Raw genomic sequence first — 16832 nt, 5'->3', positions numbered from 1 at the left:
TAGTAAAAGGTACAGGTAAAGGACCCCTGGGTGGTTAAATCCAGTCAAAGGCGACTATGGGGTTGTGGCGCTCATCTCGCTTTCAGGCCAAAGGAGCTAGCGTTTGTCCACAGACAGCTTTCCGGGTCATGTGGCCAGCAGGACTAAACCACTTCTGGCGCAACGGAACACCATGATGGAAACCAGAGTGCACGGAAACACCATTTACCTTCCTGCTGGAGTGCTACCTATTTATCTACTTGCACTGGAATGCTTTCGAACTGCTAGGTTGGCAGAAGCTGGGATAGAGCAATGGGAGCTCAAACCGCCGTGGAGATTTGAACTGCCGACTTTCTGATCGGCAAGCCTAAGAGGCTCAGTGGTTTAGACCACAGTGCCACCCGCGTCCCTAGAAGCATAGTGCTTCTGACTGTGAAGGCAGAGCACAGCCATCATGGCCAGTAGCCATGGATGGCCTCCTTCTCCTCCTCCATGAATCTTGCCTCCTATTTCCACCTTTCTTTCCTTTCTTTTTAATTTTTAAAAAATAATAATTGAGTGCTAGTTCGTGCCATCTGTATTATTCAGTGACTCTTGAGCACGTACACTGATAACATTACTATTTTAAAATCAAAACATGTTATCATCAATATCCTTATTAATAAATAAACCATAGTAAATTGTAAGATATACACAAATACTTTGCGGAACCTTCCTATTTACTGTGATGTAACTGTTGTGAAGGATACAGACGAAAATGCATGTTTTATTTCAAAATGACAATTAAAAAACATCAGCGTATGCAATCTGTCAGGGCCATTGAAAATGCCCCGAGTTATATCTGTTTGAAGCGGCATCCATGATTTAAAACAAAAGCTGGAAGCAGAAGTGAAATGAGATTATGTAACTTTGCTGTACTATAAAACTTCTAGAAACATGCTGTCAGAGCTGGCTCCGGGTCCCAGCTCACCAAGGACCAACGCTAGCCGGTAGTACAGTATCAAAGTCTTTATTGAAGAATAGTCTCCATTTACAAGTCTCAGCGTCCCAGCTCTACGTCTGAGCTTTAGACCGGCGAAGCTCTATCTGGATCTCCGCCCCCTGTGCACCAGCTTAAAACTCTAATCTTACTCCACCTCCTCCTTCTCTCTCTCTTCCTCTGGGTCTTACTACCCCCCGGGGTCTCTTCCCTCCTGGACTCTTCTGACGCAGAGCTGGACCCCTCTGACTCCTCCCCCTCTCTTCGGCGTGCTTTAGGACCTGGCTCCCTCCCCGGGCTGCCCACCTTGCCGCCCTCCTGCACATTTGAACTTGGCGCGCGCGCGCGTTTAACTTTCCTGATGACCGTTTCCTCGCTCCCTGACGAGGGTGTGGCCACTCCTGCCTCACGCTCTCCCTCTGCCTGCGCGCTCCCTGATCCCGATGCCTTGGACTCCTCCCCCCTACTGCACTCTGGGGGGGACGCTGGTCCGGATTTCCAGCTGCTACTCTCTGAGTCCCCTTCTTCCCGAGGTGTCCCCCTGGGCACTCCCCTTGCCCTGACCATGGGGGCCCCTTTCTGTGAATCCTCCGAGTCACTGGAGAGACTCAGAGATCTTGGACTACTGTCGCCGCTGACATTTCCTTCCGACTCCTCCCCCTCGCTCTCTGTTTCTTCCCTCTCCAGTGACTCTGCTCCTGAACCCCTGACATCCATCCCCCCCTCGAAGCCCCCCCTTCCCCCCTCCCCTTCCTCCGGCGGGGGTGCTGGGTGCTCCATCGTTGTGGGGGTGAATGGTGGATACAGTTCGTCCCCCGTGGCGTGCATCCAGTTAGAGAAATCCGGCTCGTCCTCCATGTCTTCGCCGACCTCGTTCTCCTCTGCTTCCATCTCCGTGCCGCCATGCTCGAACCCAACGTCCTCCCCCATCACGTCCATGTCCCTCTCACCCTCGTTCCCCTCTGGGTCCGTTGCCTGCCAAGGGCCCCTCAGCCACCTCTCCTCTCCTCGATTGTCCCACCAAAACGAGCGGTCTGAGGCAAACCCCGAGGGCGAGCCCTCCGGTGAACGTGTGTCTAATGGTGGTTCTTCGTCCGAGGTAAATCCCTGGAACGTGCTGGTAGAAAGCGTGGGTGTGAAAAGCCAGTCATCGAAATACTCGGCTGGCATGGGCCTGTGTGGGAACAAGGCATGAAACTCCTCTTTGAGGAGAGGCTCGTCCAGGGCATAGTCCGGCACCCAGCTGTTGGCGCTGGCCGGGGTACCTTCCCTTGCGAGAAAATATTCTATTCCCTCTTCCCCCCATCTCGAGTCCAAAATCTCTGTGACCTGGTTGATGGGTTCCCTTCTTGGCGACTCCCTCCTTGGGGGGATCTCCTCATACCGGTCTGGTGCCGTGCCCTGCGCCTGAAATCGGTGAGGTGCTTTGTAGGGCGTGAGCACCGACCTATGGAATACTGGGTGCATTCTGGATCCTTCCGGAAGTGTCAACCGGAAGGCCACCGGATTGATCTGTGCCTCAACTAGGTAAGGTCCTAGCTGCTTATGTCCGAGTTTCTTTTTAGCTAAGGATCTGGTCGGCACTGCGTGGGCCGCTAACCACACCCAGTCTCCCACCTGTATGTCTTCACCAACCCTCCTGTGCTTGTCAGCCTGCAGTTTGTATGCGTGCTTTGCCAGCTCTAACTGCCTCCTAAGCTGCTCGTGGACTTCCTGCAATTCCGCCGCCAAGACTTCCGCTGCCTGTGGCTCCCCCTCCCCCAGTCTCTCTAATCCCGGGAAGGTTCTGGGATGCCTCCCGTTGTTGGCGAAGAACGGCGTCACCCCTGTGGACACGTGCTTCGTGTTGTTGTAAGCGAACTCAGCGAGCGGCAGGTAGTCCACCCATGTCGTCGGCTGTTGATTTGCGTAGCATCTCAGGTACTGCTGCATGATGGCGTTGACGCGTTCCGCTTGTCCATTGGTCTGCGGGTGTCTCGCCGACGCTAGGTTGATCTTGACGTTCAGGAAACCCATCAGCTTCTGCCAGAAGCTCGAAATGAACTGGCGCCCCCTGTCGGACAAGATAGACCGTGGCAGTCCATGCACTCTGAAGACGTGGTCTATGAACAGTTTGGCGGTCTGTTCTGCCGTGGCGACCTTCGCGCACGGAATGAAGTGGGCCATTTTAGTGAACATGTCCACCACCACTAGCACTGCCGTTTTACCCCTTGAGCTGGGTAAATCCGTGACAAAGTCCAGGGCCACCCTCTCCCACGGTCCGCTCGGAGTCTGCAGCGGTTCGAGCAGTCCCGCCGGAGGTTTGTGGACGGACTTGGCCCTTTGGCAGGTGTCGCACCTCGAGACGTACTCCGCGACTTCCCCCCGCATCTTGGGCCACCAAAAATCTCTGGCAACGAGTTCTGCCGTCTTCTCCTTGCCAAAGTGCCCGGCGGTGGGTGCGTCGTGTAACTGCTGCAGTACTTTCGCCCGGAGGTCGTCTCCCGGTACATAGAGGGCCCCTCTGCGGATGAGCAATCCGTCTCGTACTTGGAACTCGTCGTCCTTCACCGTGCCCTTGTGCACCTCCTCCATCTTGGCTTGTGCAAAGGGGTCCCTCTGCAGTGCTCGACGGACCGCCTCCAAGTCCACGGTTGCTGCAGCGCACGCCCACGCTTTCGGAGCGAAAATGTGCTTGGCCGCTGCTGGTGCCGCCTCTTCGAGGTATTGCGGCTTCCTGGACAGTGCATCCGCCATGATGTTGTTGTCGCCTGGGATGTATTCTATCCTGAAGTCGAAATCCGCGAAAAATTCCGCCCATCTGATGTGCCGCTGGTTTAGGAATCTTGCCGTGCGCCAGTACTCCAGGTTCTTATGATCCGTGCGGACCTGCACGGTGTGCTTGGCCCCGACGAGGAAGTGCCGCCACGCCTTGAATGCTGCATGAATGGCCAGCAACTCCCTGTCCCAGATGGTGTAGTTTTGCTCCGACTTGCTGAGCTTCCTAGAGTAGAAGGCACACGGTCTCCAGTCCCCATGCGGGTCCTCCTGCAACAGTACGGCGCCCACGGCTCTGTCTGAGGCGTCTGTTTCAACCCTCATCGGTTTGCTGGGATTCACATGCAGTAGCTGCCCTTCGGACGAGAAGAGACGCTTAAGGTTCTGAAAGGACTGCTCCGCTTGCTCCGTCCAGATGAACTTCTTCTTCTTAGAGCTGAGCGTGTCAGTAATGGCCGCCGTCTGCATCGCGAACCCCTTGATGAACTTGCGGTAAAAGTTGGCGAACCCCACAAACCGCTGGACCTCCTTCCGATTGCGCGGGCTCTTCCAGTCCAACACTGCGCGAACCTTGGCGCTGTCCATGGCAAGCCCCTTGTCCGACAGCTTGTAGCCTAGGAAATCCACCTCCGTCCTGTCGAACTGGCACTTCTCCAGCTTGGCATACAGCCGATGCTCCTGCAGTCTCTGCAGAACTGCCTTGACGTCACCTTCGTGGGCCTCCTCCGATTCTGAGAATATCAGGATGTCGTCCAAGAAGCAGACGCATGTCTTGTAGAGGAGACCCGCCAGGACGTGATGCATGAAAGCTTGAAAACAGTGGGCGCCATTTTGTAAACCGAAGGGCATAACTCTGTATTCATATGTGCCCAGGGGCGTGAACATGGCAGTCTTCCACTCGTCTCCTTCCCGTATGCGAATCAGGTTGTACGCCCCTCGCAGATCCAACTTTGTAAAAACGCGTCCTTTCCTCGCCGTCGCCAGCAGGTCATCTATCTTGGGCATGGGAAAGGCCGCGGGCTTGGTTCTGGAATTTAAAATTCTGAAGTCCACTACAAGTCTTTTTTGGGGCGTGTCCCTCTTCTTCACAAAGAATACAGGACTGCCCCCCGCTGCCTTCGACTCCCGGATGAAACCGCGCTTCAAGTTGAGGTCTATGAACTCCTTGAGCTCCTGCAGCTCATCCTCAGACATGGAATACAGTTTCCCGGCTGGCAGCGTCGCTCCTGGCAGGAGGTCAATCTTGCAGTCATAGGGCCTGTGGGGGGGCAGCTTGTCCGCTTCCTTCTCGCAGAAAACCTCCAAAAACGCTGCGTACTTGCGTGGCACTGCTTGCAGCGTGCTCAATTGTAGCTGCGGGTCGTCCCCTCCGTCTTCCGGGCTAGGAAGGATGCAATGTTCCGCGCAATAGGAGGAGCCGAAGGTCAGTTGGCGTTGGTACCACGCCAATGCTGGGCTGTGCCTGTGCAGCCAACTCATGCCGAGGACTACCGGCGTGTCCGACAGGTGTGTGACATTAAAGCTGATGACTTCTCGGTGATTTCCAATCCGCATCACCATTGGTTGCGTTTGTTGCACCACCTGCCCCCCTAGCAAGTCCCTGCCATCCACTGTGACAACCTTCAGGGGCAGTGTGGCTGGCAGCAGTGGTATATTGTGCTGCTGACCTACCTCATTGGCCACCAGTAACTGTAAAGGAAGTTGAGAACTTAATCGCACAATTAAAGAACAATAAGGCCCCAGGGAATGATTACATCCCTGCCGAACTTCTGAAGTCCAATATGGGCTGGTGGGCCCCCCTGCTGGCCTCTTTATTTTCTTGGATTGACTCAACGGGTCTACTTCCAGATGGTTGGACAGAGGCAATAGTTATTCCAATCTACAAAAAAGGACCCATGCCAGACCCGGCGAGCTATAGACCAATCAGCCTTCTGCCTATACCCAGCAAACTATATGCCAAACATCTTCATATTAAGCTAACTAGCTGGCTGGAAACCGAAGCTATTCTAGCGGAAGAGCAAGTGGGTTTCAGGCAGGGCAGATCCACTATAGACCATTGCTTCACCCTAGCCTATTTAATTGACAAATATGCCAAAAAATCCCGTGGGGTGCTATACGCAGCCTTTATTGATCTAAAGGCTGCCTTCGATTCAATTCCACGTGCAAGACTCTGGGACAAATTGAGCACATCAAGTATAGACAAAAGACTATTATTTCTGATCAGCTGTTTATATAAAGACACGGTGCTGCATGTAAGAACTTCGTTAAACGGCCACCTTATAGGACCAGTTCCTGTCAGCAAGGGGGTCAAGCAAGGTTGCATCCTGGCCCCAGTTCTATTCAACTTTTACATCAATGATATGGTCAACTGTTTGTCATCTCCGGACTTCCATGCCCCCAAACTGGCTGACAAACCAATATCCGTGCTTTTGTATGCTGATGATGCGATACTCCTATCTCGAACAAGAATAGGCTTAAATAGGCTCATAGGTGAATTTTCAGCATACTGTAGGAGAGAGCAACTGGCAATAAATTATCAGAAAACCAAAACCATGGTTTTTGCAAGGAAATGCAGACAGTACAGCTGGAGGATGGATGACCAGATAATTGAACAGGTTAAAGCCTTCAAATATCTGGGTATCGTTTTCCAGTCGACCGGGTCCTGGGATGCCCATCAAAAATATGCCAAAGAAAAAGCAGCTCAAAGTATTAAGATGCTGTCGCGCTTTTTCTACACGAAGGGGGGCAGATACATCCCAGCAGCCTTTGAAGTCTTCCAAGCAAAACCTCTGGCGCAGTTACTGTATGGGGCACAAATCTGGACGGGGAACCACTGCTCCAGTCTTGAAACTGTTCAGTCTAAATTCCTAAGGCAGATATTCGGCGTCCCCTCCTGTGTTCCAAACGCTGCTTTACGACTCGAGGCCTGCCTTCCATCTGTAGAAACTCAGACCTGGCAAAGAACACTCAACTATTGGCTTCGTCTTAATTTAAATCCATCTGGTCTACTGCCTCTAGTAATGCAAGACCCTCATAAAAGCATGTGGTTCAAAACTGTGCATCAAAAACTCCTTACATGCGGTCTGCATTCGCAATCCCTATTATCAATGGGCCTCATTAAAGCAAAGAGTCTAATAGGCCAGCGCCTGAAAGACATTGAACGGCAAAACAACCTGACTATCTTAAAGAAACTGTGCCCATGGTATACCTACTATCACCCTTCCCATTTTGACTCTCCAGCTTCATATTTGTTTAAATTAACCATCCCAAAATACAGACGTGCCTTTACATTGGCTAGATGGGATGTTCTTCCCTCTGCCGTACTCGAAGGTCGTTACCAAAAGACTCCATTTGAAAAACGACTCTGCCCATGTAGAGATGGTAATACGGAAACAGTGTCCCACGTCCTCCTATCCTGCCCCCTTTACAAAGACCTAAGGAATGAGATTATTACTCCACTCATTCTCCCCAACCCTGGCCGCTCACAGGACATTATACTGTTTTTTCTCTTATCTGATACGGATAGTCAGACAACAGAGAAGGTCGCGAGGTACATCGAGAGAGCTATGAAATTGAGGACCACCATCTGAGTGAAAGACTTGTTCATCTGACGGACCTCCTTCTGTTTGTTCTTATCCTCCTTTTATTCTCAGTTTGTTTTATTTTTAATTCTTGCATAGCTGTGGCCTGTTGGCTTTGCTAATAAAGTTCTGATTCTGTGCTGCTGAATAAAATCCAGTCCTATAAAGTCGGCGTTGCTGCCGGAGTCAATGGTGATCGGCACTTCCAGAGTGCTTCCGTTGGGCAGTTGGAGAGACGCTGTAAGCTGCACCACTGGTTTGGGTGGGAGGGGGTCTGTGGGCTGCAAAATCTCTGGGGATTGTTTCATTGATTTGTCTGGCTGGACCCCAGTACCTCTTCCTCCAGCCAGACTCTGTCGTTTCCCTGCTGCGTTGCTTCTGTCACTGTTGCCGATGCTGCAGTGTGCTTGTGGAGCCTCTGGGGACACTCTTTCGCCATGTGTTGAGCACTGTCGCAGATGTAGCACTTCCTGTTCCCTCTAGGAGGCTTCGTCTTGACTGCTCCCGGCGTCAGGGCTCTGGTAGCTGACTGAGCCCTGGCACCTCCGAGCTCCATCGGTTCCTCTCCCCCTCCCTGCGAGGGCGTGGACTGCGCACGCGCTGCTTCTTTGGGATAGAAGGGAGGTGCTCTGGCTGGTGCCCTTCCCCAACGTCCTTCTTCTCTGTTGCAAGGACGTTCCTCCAGATGCACCCCGATCTCCAGAGCCCTCTGGACCACTTCCTGGGTGCTCCTTGGCCTCTCCCCCCTTCCAATCTCGGCTTTTACTTCTGTATTCAAGCCCTCCCAAAAGAGATCTCTCACTGGCGCAGACGCTTTGTCCCATCCCAGTGCATGAACCAGTCCGAAGAAACGCGTATGGTACTGACGCACGCTGGCTTTGCCTTGCTTAAGTCCATGTATGTCTCTCCTGGCAATATCAACGTCTATCTTTGATAAAAAACACGAGTCCATAGCTTTAATGAAAGCCTTCGCGTCTTGGAGCGCCGGATCATTGTCCCTCCATAAATTTCTCAGCCACGTTTTGGCTTCACCATGCAAATGGGATAGGATAAACCCCACTTTCTCTCTTTCATCTCTAAAGTCTTTGTCAAGCAGATCCAGCGCAAACAACAGGTCTGCTCTAAAGTTGGGGTACTGCTGTAAACTCCCGTCAAAATGGGATACAAGGCTGCCTCCCCTCTTTCCCAATCCAATGCCCTCTGCTTTGGATCCAGGTGGCCCCTGTTTGGAAATCACGTCCAATCTTACTTGGAGATCCCGGTAGGCGCTACTCATTTCCTCCTCTCTTTTTCTGGATGCAATTACCTCCGTGCTGAGTCGTGTCACAGCTTCTTGCAGGGCTGATATCTGCTCTTCCGTCGTCATCTTGCCTGAGTTTTGTGAGCTCTGGGAGCACCCCTCCTCTGCCCTCGCTGCGTCAACTCACGTGGCGAGGTTCTTGGTGCCAAAACTTTAAAAATGGAGATAGAGCTTACTGTCAGAGCTGGCTCCGGGTCCCAGCTCACCAAGGACCAACGCTAGCCGGTAGTACAGTATCAAAGTCTTTATTGAAGAATAGTCTCCATTTACAAGTCTCAGCGTCCCAGCTCTACGTCTGAGCTTTAGACCGGCGAAGCTCTATCTGGATCTCCGCCCCCTGTGCACCAGCTTAAAACTCTAATCTTACTCCACCTCCTCCTTCTCTCTCTCTTCCTCTGGGTCTTACTACCCCCCGGGGTCTCTTCCCTCCTGGACTCTTCTGACGCAGAGCTGGACCCCTCTGACTCCTCCCCCTCTCTTCGGCGTGCTTTAGGACCTGGCTCCCTCCCCGGGCTGCCCACCTTGCCGCCCTCCTGCACATTTGAACTTGGCGCGCGCGCGCGTTTAACTTTCCTGATGACCGTTTCCTCGCTCCCTGACGAGGGTGTGGCCACTCCTGCCTCACGCTCTCCCTCTGCCTGCGCGCTCCCTGATCCCGATGCCTTGGACTCCTCCCCCCTACTGCACTCTGGGGGGGACGCTGGTCCGGATTTCCAGCTGCTACTCTCTGAGTCCCCTTCTTCCCGAGGTGTCCCCCTGGGCACTCCCCTTGCCCTGACCATGGGGGCCCCTTTCTGTGAATCCTCCGAGTCACTGGAGAGACTCAGAGATCTTGGACTACTGTCGCCGCTGACATTTCCTTCCGACTCCTCCCCCTCGCTCTCTGTTTCTTCCCTCTCCAGTGACTCTGCTCCTGAACCCCTGACACATGCGTTCCAATAACAGGCTGGTAAACCAAGATTGCTTTGTGAAATTCCCTACTCTCTCACCTCTGGGTCCTAGGGGTTGCCACCTTTAATAACAGGAAGTGAGGAAATCTTGACTTCCCTTTTTTAGGAAGACCCCAAAATTGTTGAGCTTTTTTTAAGGAAAAACCAAAAATTCCAAATTCCAATTTTTTTGATTGACAAAGCACCACATTTCGGAAATTCCCCCAAGGTCATTTGCGCCTTTGAAATCCTGGTAACGTCGGAGGACATCCAGACATATGGCAGCCCTTCATTAATTGGTCGTATCCACTCTTACCTGGGAGTAAGCCCCATTGACCTCAATGGCCCTTTCTTCTGGCTTATGCTGCCAATTACTGGTTTTGTGCTCCAGCCACACTCTGCAATGTCCCTGCTTTGGGTCTCCCAAGCTGCACCTCGTCCCCAGCGCTTTCTACATCTTAATCCCAGCTAAACCAACAATGCACCCTTACCTCACTCAAGCTGAACTGCGTGCATTCTGCTGTGGAAACTTTGTTCCCACAGTTGCTGGAACGTTTTGAATGCAGTTTCAGAAGAATTTAGATCAGGAATGTAGAACTTGTGGTGCTCCAAATGCTGATGGACTCTACCACTTATCCCTGACCACTAGCCGTGCTGGCTGAGGTTGCAGACCCTCCAAGAGTTCCAGGGACAGTCCCAGATTTACGGAAGCCATCCTGGTTTCTGATCTGATCCCAGGATGTCCTGCTATTTCTTAGTACAGCCCTATTTCATCAGAAAAAATGTTGGAGAGTATGGTAGGACAACTCTATTTTCACTGGTGAACTGTCAGAAGGTGTGGAGTTATGCGACCCCCAAGCCAAGGAGATAAGTTACTATACATCCTTTAGAAAACATCTGAAGGCAGCCCTAAATAGCGAAGTTTTTAATGTTTAATGTTTTATTATGCTTTTATATATGTTGGAAGCGGGTGGCGCTGTGGGTTAAACCACAGAGCCTAGGACTTGCCGATCAGAAGGTCGGCGGTTCGAATCCCTGCAAAGGGGTGAGCTCCCGTTGCTCAGTCCCTGCTCCTGCCAACCTAGCAGTTTGAAAGCAAGTCAAGCGCAAGTAGATAAATAGATACCGCTCCAGCGGTAAGGTAAACAGCGTTTCTGTGTGCTGCTCTGGTTCGCCAGAAGCAGCTTAGTCATGCTGGCCACATGATCTGAAAGCTGTACGTCGGCTCCCTCGGCCAGTAAAGCGAGATGAGAGCCGCAACCCCAGAGTCGTCCACGACTGAACCTAATGGTCAGGGGTCCCTTTACCTTTACTATATATGTTGGAAGCCGCCCAGAGTGGTTGGGGCAACCCAGTCAAATGAGTGGGGTATAGATAATAAAATTAGTATTAGTATTAGTATTATGGAATAGGATGTCCCTATTTTCGTTGGAGAAATGTTGGAAGGTATGAGGTTGTTGCAGCTGGAATCCAATGCCCCCAGATTCTCCGTCCCTGGTTCATATCTTTAGAATTTTCATCTATAACTGAGCATGAAATTGTCAATCAACGCCAGTTAATGTGACAAGGCCCTGATGATCGCTCTGCTTTAATCTGAGGCGTTTTCACACAGCAATTGAAACCAAGTTCACAGTATAGCTTCTCGGCTGACATTATATGGTAGCCCAGAGAGAAAAAATACACCTTAACTTTGAAATAGGAGCTGGTATTAAAAATAACCCCTCATTGGTTGTAAACAGAGAACCCAACTAAGAAAGCTTTTAATGTTTTCTGCCAGACCTCTAGACCGTGTTTGGTTACAAGAACATAACATTGCTACATCTCGGGGAAATTTTCTGTTTCAGCAAGAAGGTCGCTTAAAAAAAAACACCCTGATGTGCAAAAAAAAAAGAATCTTAATGCTAGAAAAATCACGTCATATATTTAGTCAGAGTCACAAGACACACACAAAAAGCAGATAATAGGAAGTGGCCAAAATTCCTCAAAACGAAGAACTTTGGCAGAACTAATTTCTGAACGGGCTGCTCAGAGTGTTGCTTTCTTCTTAAAAATCAGCCTCTTCCTTTCCTCTCTTCAGTGTATTAGACTCCAAAGCAAGAAGAATCCGCAAAAGGGGGTTCATCTGTGAAGAGGAAGGTGCTTACTCTGTCAAAGAAATTCTGGTCAATTAATGACAATATTTGGATGCCCATCAATACCAAGCCTGGCTTAGGACTGGGCAGCACCAAAAACCACTTACCATCTCAACAAGAGCTCACCCAGACAGCTCTAACAGGAGGAATTGGTCTGTTTTGGGTTCTAGTTTTCTGTCAAAGAGCTCACAGTGTAGCTCAGGGGTGGAGAATTGAATGTGGACCCCCAGGTCTCTGTATGTGGCCCTCGGGACTTTCCTTAGCTAAAGCCCATTCCCCATGTCACACCCTTTCTTCCCAGCTCCATCCCTCACCACCCAGGCCCTGAGTCCTCCTTCGTGGATTTAGCATGGTTGGAAAGTGTCCTTGAATTGTGACCAGGTGAAATGAGAAACTTCTGGCCTCTCCATGACTGGCATGCCATGTCTGTTGCTCCACCCACCATTGTCTCCACCCACCACAGGCATATGGACCCCAGATTGTTTCCTCTGAGGCAATGCAATCTTCAGGCTGAAAATATTTCTCTGCCCTTGGTGCAGCAAGTTTACACATTGAGAACAAGCATAAAATAATAGATTTGTTGGCTCGGGCCAAAGGTCCCTCTAGTGGCCTCATGTCCATTTCCTACAATGCCACCTTTGTTTAACCATTATAAATGTGTTGCGTTAAACAAGAAGACTTGAAGGCAACACCCCAGCAACTGCTGCTGCAGCCTCCAGCCTCTCTGGAGCCTGTGGGCACACATGGAATTATGAGAAACTGTTGCGAGTGCCAGTCATAAGACGAGTGCTGCAGGGCATAGAAAAGAAAGACTGTTAAAATAGTGTGTACCATTAAATCACAGAACACAACTTTCTCCATGGACTGAGCAGGCAGTGCCACAGATCCAGTGTTGGCACCACCATGGCACAAAACGTAGACCCTTGGAAGAAATCCCTGTGATTTTCACAAAGGTATCTCCCACAAACCACAAACAAATTAACCCCACACTGTTGTCCATGGATTGTATTATAAGAGTCACCAGTGATATTATTAAACTGCATCCTAAGAATCACCATGGCGCTGTGCATCTTTTTCTGTTCCGCCCTGTATTCTTCACATGCAGCGCTATTTCTGTTCTGCTTCTGTCTGTCTCCTGCGAAAAGCTACACTGTTCACCTTGCTGTCCCCTGCAATGGAATTACCGTATTTCTTGCTCTATAAGACTCACTTTTTCCCTCCTAGAAAGTAAGGGGAAATGTGTGTGCGTCTTATGGAGCGAATGCAGGCTGCGCAGCTATCCCAGAAGCCAGAACAGCAAGAGGGATTGCTGCTTCCACTGCACAGCGCTCCCTCTTGCTGTTCTGGCTTCTGAGATTCAGAATATTTTTTTACTTGTTTTCCTCCTCCAAAAACTAGGTGCGTCTTGTGGTCTGGTGCGTCTTATAGAGCGAAAAATACGGTACATAACTTCTGTAAGTTACGTTGCCATTATGTTGTCCCAGTCAAAGGAAACACAATGCAAAGGGCGGGAGGGGGAATTATGTATCATTTGCAGATTTGCAACAACAACATTGAATACCAGTTGCTTGGCTCCCATTCCAGACCAAGGACAAATAAATGAACATCAACGATTTCTCCAACCACCCTAATTCTCATGTATCTTCATTGATTTTACATGGAGTGAGGTCTTCATCTCCTTCATCTCCAGCAGCCCCATGCCTTGAACCAGCTCTGTTGCCAAAGAGCCACAGACAGTGGGGAGAATTCTGGGGCATCTTCAAGCCACACCCTTAGTTCACATGAGGCCTCTTAGACTTCACTGTCAGTCTACATCAATGGAGAATGCATGCGAAGCACACCCAACAATCACCTATGATTACATGTTGAAGAATTAGCTGATTTAACTTTCAGGGAAATACGTCTGCCATGACTGATCTGGAAGGTCATCGAGGAATCCTCAAAGGCATCTTCTGAGAAATTTCAGTTTTCTGGAACAGTATGAAAAATTACAACAAAGCTTTGGAACTGTGGTTTGATGAGGATGCTTAGAATTCTCTGACAGGGAGCCCAAGTCTGCCTCGCAGAACTACAATTCCCACAATTCTGGAGTGAGAGGTATGGACTGTTAGGCAAGTTTAAATCCATATCAGGTCACTGGGGACTAGAACCGTCAACTGCCTCTTGTGGTGAACCACCGGAGCTGTGGCTTGGAGCGTTTCCTCAGTGAATTTGCTCTCCCCGCCACCCCCAAAACCTGCCCCACGGGATAGTGGTTGCGAAGATAAAAAGCAGGGAAGAGGAATCACCTAGAGCTCTTTAGAAGAAAAGTGAGAGAGTGTGTAACTAATAATAAAATATGGTTGCACGTCACCTCAGTCTCTGAACAGTGTCATATTCCAGGAATTCCAGGCGTAGTTACCCGGGACCTGTGTTTCCTTTTAGAAAATGAGGCACAGCAGAGACTGTGGTGTCTTTACCATATAGGGTTTATTTACACATATATGCAACCTGAGCCCATGATGGAAGGACTCCCAGTAGTACAGCCCCGGAGGTTCTTGTTCTCTCATAGCCACAGGAGCCCAGGAATCAGTCAGACAACAGCCCTTTTGCATTTCCTCTTTCTCCAGCTCGCTACCTTACTACCGTGTTGCGTTCCTGCGAACGTCAAAGCTAAAACTCGGATATTGTCTTCTAACTATCTCAGAGCTCAGGGAAGGGAGTGTCCCTCTCAAGAGCTCATCACCTTGCTTTGTTAGGTTAACAACTCATACTAAGTGGCCTTTATCAGGCTGGCCTGGCAATTCCAGCAATGGAAACCCAGTTGGATCTAGGGTTTAAGGGACTTTGATTAAATTCTAACCCTTTATTTGATTCCAGGAATTTGGGGTAGTCTGCCCCCCGACAGACGAAGAAGAAGAAGAAGAAGAAGAAGAAGAAGAAGAAGAAGAAGAAGAAGAATTTATTATTTATACCCCGCCCATCTGGTTGGGTTTCCCGAGACACTCTGGGCAGCTCCCAACAGAATATTAAAAACATGATAAAACATCAAACATTAAACATTTCCCAATACAAGGTTGCCTTCAAATGTCTTCTAAAAGTCAAATAGTTGTTTATTTCCTTGACATCTGATGGGAGGGTGTTCCACAGGGCGGGTGCCGCCACCAAGAAGGCCCTCTGCCTGGTTCCCTGTAACTTTGCTTCTTGCAGTGAGGGAACCGCCAGAAGGCCCTCGGAGCTGGACCTCAGTGTCTGGGCTGAATGACGGGGGTGGAGACGCTCCTTCAGGTACGCTGGGCTGAGGCTGTTTAGGGCTTTAAAGGTCAGCACCAACACTTTGAACACTGAACAATATAGTGTCTGTCCACCATTCAGAACTGCTGCCTCCCACATTGGTTAGGCTGTGTTAGCAGCACCAAAGTGACCTCCCTGAGGTGGAAGCCTGGGCTGTGTTTCTGGAGGTCCTGGGCTGCTCAGTCGACAAGACCCCCCCCCCCCCAGCCTTGCTGATGTGCTCCAAAAAATAAATTTTTTTAAAAAAGATAGAGAGAGCCCAGAGCAATACATTTGGCACCAGCTTGGCTGCAGGAGTTGCCGGACGGAGGCGTGCAAAGTGCCATCCAACTGCCTTAGGGACTCCGTTCCGAATTTGTGTAGGGTTTACTCCTGAGCCTCTTCTTTACTGATAAATAAATAAGTGCCCTAAAAGCAAGCAACAAGCATGGAACCAGCACACATGCTGTGTAGATCATGCAGCTGGCTTCGTGTGTGCTCCTGGAGATAAAATTACCCTGACTGCTATTGATCTGGGAGTGTTGAAAGCTCAAGCCAATTCAGTCATCCTAGTTCTGCAAATGAATTCTCTTCCTGAGAATACTGAACCCCCCCCCTCCCCAACACACACACACACACACAGCCTCAACAACAATCCAATAAAACCTCATTTGCCCTGGGCCCCCATTAGCTACCACTCTCTCTTCTCAAAATAAGCACATGTCATGCCCTTAAGGCGTAACCACAGGTCAAGCGCAATCACTGTTGATCATATTCCCATTCGGAGCTGCTCCTAACCAGTTCGTGGTTCTCTTTCCATTTCTTCTCGCAATATTTACCAGCAAGGCTTTTCCGTGAAGAAAACAAGAACGACACGTGCGGAACTTCGTATTTCAAAGCTGAATCAATCCTTTCAGGCAGCAGAATATGGGCAAGCAGGTTTCTTTGTGGGGGAGCGGGGATGTTACAAGTGTCACAAAACATAGCAGTGCTGTAAGGTTGCTTTTTAAGGGACGCGGGTGGCGCTGTGGGTTAAAGCCTCAGTGCCTAGGGCTTGCCGATCGAAAGGTCGGCGGTTCGAAACCCCGCGGCGGGGTGCGCTCCTGTCGTTCGGTCCCAGCACCTGCCAACCTAGCAGTTCGAAAGCACCCTTGGGTGCAAGTAGATAAATAGGGACCGCTTTCTAGCGGGAAGGTAAACGGCGTTTCCGTGTGCTGCGCTGGTGCTGGCTCGCCAGAGCAGCTTCATCACGCTGGCCACGTGACCCGGAAGTGTCTCAGGACAGCGCTGGCCCCCGGCCTCTTAAGTGAGATGGGCGCACAACCCTAGAGTCTGGCAAGACTGGCCTGTATGGGCAGGGGTACCTTTACCTTTTTAAGGTTGTTTTGCTGCACTGACTCCTGCTTCCGACCTTTGCTGCTCAGCTGACAGCATTTCTGTATCTTCTGTACAATATTTTCCTTTTTTTAAAAAAAGGAACGAAAAACTAGAAACATTATGTGTAGTAGGTCTTCCAGTTGCAAAACCATTTGAAGAAGAGCTACATTGTTATTACAATTTCATTCATTTCCACCAAGTAACCTTAAAACAAATGAATAACTAATAACATTATAGTAAATTATAGACAGCAGAGGCTTATTCAGTGGCATTACCAGACCCTCCAATTGTCCCTATTTTCCAGAGATGACCCTGATTGAGAGAAGCAGTCCTGGTTTCTGGTTTGATTCCAGAATGTCTCACTTTTCGTTTAAAAAGGTAAAGCTAAAGGACCCCTGACGGTTAAGTCCGGTCGACTCTGGGGTTGCGGTACTCATCTCGCTTTATAGGCCGAGGGAGCCAGCTTTTGTCCGCAGACAGCTTCCAGGTCATGTGGCCAGCAGGACTAAGCCTCTTCTGGCAAACCAGAGCAGCGCATAGAAACAC

At 50.1% G+C, this 16832-nt stretch overlaps 2 long non-coding RNA genes across 2 annotated transcripts in view; both read right to left on the bottom strand.

Annotated features, from left to right (window-relative positions):
- LOC310663943 overlaps nt 1-10190 on the bottom strand; it is an 18765-nt gene extending 8575 nt beyond the window's left edge. Inside the window, exon 1 of the long non-coding RNA XR_014504702.1 lies at nt 10017-10190. This is a non-coding gene — a long non-coding RNA (uncharacterized lncRNA). The remainder of the gene's footprint in view (nt 1-10016) is intronic.
- Nucleotides 10191-11676: 1486 nt separating this feature from the next.
- On the bottom strand, nt 11677-15430 carry LOC310663898. Its single transcript, XR_014504647.1, has 3 exons — nt 15202-15430; nt 13510-13627; nt 11677-12826 (listed from the first exon to the last, which is right to left on the bottom strand). It is a non-coding gene; the product is annotated as an uncharacterized lncRNA (long non-coding RNA).
- Nucleotides 15431-16832: the final 1402 nt, after the last annotated feature.

This window comes from Podarcis tiliguerta (assembly GCF_965153285.1).
Source record: "Podarcis tiliguerta genome assembly, chromosome: 14".
NCBI classification, from domain to species: Eukaryota; Metazoa; Chordata; class Lepidosauria; order Squamata; family Lacertidae; genus Podarcis; species Podarcis tiliguerta.
The sequence above is the reverse complement of the archived record's forward strand: the minus strand, read 5'-3'. Positions and strand labels throughout refer to the sequence as shown.